Here is a 6,387-nt window from a genome sequence, read left to right as displayed (position 1 = left end):
AAACTATATGTCCAAACAATGAAGATATGATTGTCTTTAAACTGTGCTTTTTATTTCAGTGATGGTCTAATTTAATTCATAATCTTCTTCATCACCAATAAATGTTTTTGTAAGTGCATAGGTAGCAAATATAAACAGATGTATATGTCATTTATTTAAAATCACAATAGCATGTTAAAACGTAGCGTAAAACATTTTTTCAAGAGATAATATTAACCAGATATCTAAAATTTTACCTCAGCCATAAACTTTACATACAGCAAATACCAATTTTCAGTTTGCAAATAAAATAAGTATATAAAAAACGCACCATCAAGGAGTGAGCAGAGTATTATATCTCCTTGTAATGTCTGTGGTTTCACCCGAATATCGGGCGATATCTCGCTATCGAAAAGAGCGAGCGAAGAAAGGGTAACTCTTTTTTGTGTGAGAAGGGACCGCTTTTTACTAGCGCGAAAAGTCGCTCTTTCGAGGTTGGTGCCATTTTGGCATTAGAGGGAGGTGGGATATCACTCCTTTGGAGTCGGATACTCCTCTTCCGAATTTAGAGTGATATATCATTCATTATTTCACATAAATATCCAAACAGCGTTTTTTCGTTTTGCAAAAAGGAATAATGAAAAATGTTGTCGAATTCAAACTTTCAGTTAAGATATGTATGCTTCCAGGAGAAAACTCAATCACTTTTGTAAAGAATATCCTATATTTCTCAAAAGGCCCAGATAATGCAAACTCCAGTCCAGAAAACAGAACTTGAATGACAGTTTTACTTAAAAATAATTAAGGCTGAAAAGTTTCCATTCCTTAAAAGGTAATTTAACTATACAAACTAAGCACATAGTATTCGCTACTTCTTTTCTGAGAAGCGAAAATTTAAAAACTTCCATCCTAGTACCAGCCTCGAACATCTTAGTACCAACCTATTTAAGTTCTTTAGTTTAATAGTCACAAATATAGAAAAAAGATTATATATAAAACTAGTCTATACATAGACAATATAAAAAAAAGATTTTTAGTGTCAAAAAATCCGCTTATTGTGTCTTACAGTTCTCCTAGAATGGGCTGCATACCTGTTTCGTGCAGTCTTAATTGAGAATAGAAATGAAAGTGGCATACAACATTAAAAAAAAAGCAATTTAAATGCGTTTTCCTATATGGATGGAATGTTGACTCTGGATCCTAGCATCCTAAGTGGGGATAATTTTAAGGGTTGGTAATTTGTTTCGTTAACATTTGCAGAAATTCTGGAAAAAATATAAAAATGTGTCAGTTCAAGATATTCATATATAGTTCGTTATATTTGATTTTCATACCTTTGGAAGTTCTCTGATAAAGTATAAACTAAGCTTATCGAAAAGTGAATTAGATTGAAAGGTCGTTGCGGGGGGGGGTGTATTTGCTTTATTATTTCAAGCCTGCTATTAAAGCTCTTGTTTCTACAAAGCATTGAAAATGACTCATTGAGCATTGAAAATTATTTTAGACTAGCATTGTATATAAGCGCTCTGAAAGAAAGGGATTCTCACAGATCCACAGAACGTCTTCAAAAATTGAATTTAATTTTATATTATATATTGCCTGACTCAAACTAATCTGCAAAAATTCTATAATTCACCATGAGATTATTCAATTGCTTTACTTTTCACCGTTGTCTCTCCACTTAGAATACATTTCACATCCTATCTTCCAGATATGAACAAAGAAGTGTTAGATTATCTACTGTTTTACTGACAGGAGAGTTTATATGTCTAAATGTTAAAAATGTTCACATGAAAACAGAATATCGAGTACGAGCTTACGTTTAGCTTCAACTAACTACATTATGACATACGCACCATTTGCAAAAATTAATTATGAGTCGAAACTTTTGTGCCGAAAATTAAACTTCCTTAATTATGCCATAGTTTCCACATAACTTTACCATATTCTTAAATGTCATCAATACGTATACTTCAGAATCAGTTATTCTATACATTGGTCAGTACTGCCGTTTATTAATAACCTAAACAGTATTTTAAAGTAACTGCATGCACATTTTTATATCAAAATTAACTGCTTTTATTTATTAAAATGCATATTTTCGCGTATAACATAATAAGTTAAGTACAAAATATATACTTTAATATACCGAATAAGAATTTTTACTTACTTAAGTGTTTGTTGTCAAAGGATTATATATGCACAGGAACTTCATCAAAAGCTCAACATTCATTAGGCTGTACATTTTAAACCTGTTACCTGAAAACTCCTTTTTTATTCTGAGGATCTCTTTATTATTGCAGATTATTGAAACTGTAATACAATGCTTCAGAAAAGACAAGTCTAGCAAGTAAATTTCTTCCCTGTAGGTCAAAAACTAAGTCTTACTTGAAGGATCTGCAAGAGTGGAAACAGGACTGAAAATGATGCTATATAAAAAAGTTCATCTATGTACTCTTAAAGAACATACACGTCGCACGGTTTAGCGTGTCAAATGTCATGCATCAAATCATTGAACATCCGTATCAAACTAATAAATGAATTTAACAGTATTGTTTCCTGATCAGAAGCGTATTTGAGGGAACATCAAACAAAACTTACCTCGAGGTCGAAGTCCCATTAGATGAAATCTGACGTTGCACAGATATAACAGTTGCATCAGATAGAAAGTTTCAAAGCGTAGGGTGGAACGCAATTCAAGTGTCAGTATAACATAACAGGATATGAAATGAGGTAATTCAAGTGTCATGGCACACTTGCTCTCCAGCTGTTAAGGGAAGAAATCAAAAACTTTTAAAATTATTTTCCAATAGTCGTACACATTGACAGTTACGCATTCTTCTGAAAAGGCCAAATTTTAAGCATTTTATAATTAATTAAATTTTAAGCATTTTATAATTTTGTAATAAGAAATAGAAACATTTCTTTCTCAACATTTTGTGCAATATATGAAGTTAAAAACAATAGCATGAGAGTATTTTATGGTTACCTATTTTCTGAATCTAATGCATTGCAAATAAAGCTGAATAATTTTCATGTAAGAGAAAGTAAATTCACATTTTTTTCCTATTTCGAAGTATATTAAAATTTATTATTCGATTTTTTAAGCATATTATGCTCAAGTAGACAAACTACCAGTAACATCAATTCACAAATTGTATTAAAATATTCATTTATAAGTAGCATTTTAAGAAATTAAATCTAGCAGATTATAATACAGGTTTACTGAGGCGTATATATATGATCAGCTGTTTTAACACATTCAAATTTTCATGATTATAAAATTTTTCAAGAAATATTTTTAATAATTTAATTTTCGACTATTATGTTTATTTAATGGAAACCTTAGCTCACATAATCGCATGTTTTAATCTTGTGAATGAAAGCTATGAATAATCACATTTTTTTTTAATTAACATATGTATACAAAACTCAGAATGTGTATAAATATATGATTTTTAAATTTCTCTTATGGAACGTGTAGACATATTAGGTATTTTTTGGAAGCAGGCAAGATGAAAATTACGCAACCGCCTTTGCCGAGAATCGAACCGCAGACCCCTGGAATACGCGCCCAGAGTGCAGAGCACCACACCACGAAGGCATGCCAAGAAGGCGGGAGAAATACCTTATAAAATAAGCATTTTTGATTTCTCAAATCAAATCTTGAAAATTTGTGAAATATTTATTTAAAGTTTTAAGTACCTGAGACCTTATTATTTTTTATTCAAAAACCAAGTTTTCAGTCCGACTTTCTTGCTGTTCCAATTTTTATGTATAAGTTGCATTGATTTCCTTATTTTTATTACTTACTACACATAGATAAAAGCAAAAACCATGTTTCTGTAAAATAAAATATACTCTATGTATTAAAAGTAATTTCATATCAGAAGTACTGTGAGATAGTGATAGTGTTAAGCACTTCAGAATGTTAAATATTGTATCATGACACCGAATTTCCAATATTTTAATGTGGATGTAATGTTTTGAAATATATATTTCATTAGATTTGGAAAGAAAAACTATATGTCCAAACAATGAAGATATGATTGTCTTTAAACTGTGCTTTTTATTTCAGTGATGGTCTAATTTAATTCATAATCTTCTTCATCACCAATAAATGTTTTTGTAAGTACATAGGTAGCAAATATAAACAGATGTATATGTCATTTATTTAAAATCACAATAGCATGTTAAAACGTAGCGTAAAACATTTTTTCAAGAGATAATATTAACCAGAAATCTAAAATTTTACCTCAGCCATAAACTTTACATACAGCAAATACCAATTTTCAGTTTGCAAATAAAATAAGTATATAAAAAACGCACCATCAAGGAGTGAGCAGAGTATTATAACTCCTTGTAATGTCTGTGGTTTCACCCGAATATCGGGCGATATCTCGCTATAGAAAAGAGCGAGCGAAGAAAGGGTCAGTCTTTTTTTGTGTGAGAAGGGACCGCTTTTTACTAGAGCGAAAAGTCGCTCTTTCGAGGTTGGTGCCATTTTGGCATTAGAGGGAGGTGGGATATCACTCCTTTGGAGTCGGATACTCCTCTTCCGAATTTAGAGTGATATATCATTCATTATTTCACATAAATATCCAAACAGCGTTTTTTCGTTTTGCAAAAAGGAATAATAAAAAATGTTGTCGAATTCAAACTTTCAGTTAAGATATGTATGCTTCCAGGAGAAAACTCAATCACTTTTGTAAAGAATATCCTATATTTCTCAAAAGGCCCAGATAATGCAAACTCCAGTCCAGGAAACAGAACTTGAATGACAGTTTTACTTAAAAATAATTAAGGCTGAAAAGTTTCCATTCCTTAAAAGGTAATTTAACTATACAAACTAAGCACATAGTATTCGCTACTTCTTTTCTGAGAAGCGAAAATTTAAAAACTTCCATCCTAGTACCAGCCTCGAACGTCTTAGTACCAACCTATTTAAGTTCTTTAGTTTAATAGTCACAAATATAGAAAAAAGATTATATATAAAACTAGTCTATACATAGACAATATAAAAAAAAGATTTTTAGTGTCATAAAATCCGCTTATTGTGTCTTACAGTTCTCCTAGAATGGGCTGCATACCTGTTTCGTGCAGTCTTAATTGAGAATAGAAATGAAAGTGGCATACAACATTAAAAAAAAGCAATTTAAATGCGTTTTCCTATATGGATGGAATGTTGACTCTGCATCCTAGCATCCTAAGTGGGGATGATTTTAAGGGTTGGTAATTTGTTTCGTTAACATTTGCAGAAATTCTGGAAAAAATATAAAAATGTGTCAGTTCAAGATATTCATATATAGTTCGTTATATTTGATTTTCATACCTTTGGAAGTTCTCTGATAAAGTATAAACTAAGCTTATCGAAAAGTGAATTAGATTGAAAGGTCGTTGCGGGGGGGGGTGTATTTGCTTTATTATTTCAAGCCTGCTATTAAAGCTCTTGTTTCTACAAAGCATTGAAAATGACACATTGAGCATTGAAAATTATTTTAGACTAGCATTGTATATAAGCGCTCTGAAAGAAAGGGATTCTCACAGATCCACAGAACGTCTTCAAAAATTGAATTTAATTTTATATTATATATTGCCTGACTCAAACTAATCTGCAAAAATTCAATAATTCACCATGAGATTATTCAATTACTTTACTTTTCACCGTTGTCTCTCCACTTAGAATACATTTCACATCCTATCTTCCAGATATGAACAAAGAAGTGTTAGATTATCTACTGTTTTACTGACAGGAGAGTTTATATGTCTAAATGTTAAAAATGTTCACATAAAAACAGAATATCGAGTACGAGCTTACGTTTAGCTTCAACTAACTACATTATGACATACGCACCATTTGCAAAAATTAATTATGAGTCGAAACTTTTGTGCCGAAAATTAAACTTCCTTAATTATGCCATAGTTTCCACATAACTTTACCATATTCTTAAATGTCATCAATACGTATACTTCAGAATCAGTTATTCTATACATTGGTCAGTACTGCCGTTTATTAATAACCTAAACAGTATTTTAAAGTAACTGCATGCACATTTTTATATCAAAATTAACTGCTTTTATTTATTAAAATGCATATTTTCGCGTATAACATAATAAGTTAAGTACAGAATATATACTTTAATATACCGAATAAGAATTTTTACTTACTTAAGTGTTTGTTGTCAAAGGATGATATGCACAGGAACTTCATCAAAAGCTCAACATTCATTAGGCTGTACATTTTAAACCTGTTACCTGAAAACTCCTTTTTTATTCTGAGGATCTCTTTATTATTGCAGATTATTGAAATTGTAATACAATGCTTCAGAAAAGACAAGTCTAGCAAGTAAATTTCTTCCCTGTAGGTCAAAAACTAAGTCTTACTTGAAGGATCTGCAAGAGTGGAAA

The sequence above is a fragment of the Stegodyphus dumicola genome, chromosome 11 (genome assembly GCF_044657685.1).
Source record: "Stegodyphus dumicola isolate Sdum_Otavi_A_Nest chromosome 11, ASM4465768v1".
Classification (NCBI taxonomy): domain Eukaryota; kingdom Metazoa; phylum Arthropoda; class Arachnida; order Araneae; family Eresidae; genus Stegodyphus; species Stegodyphus dumicola.
Note: the sequence above shows the minus strand (reverse complement) of the source record.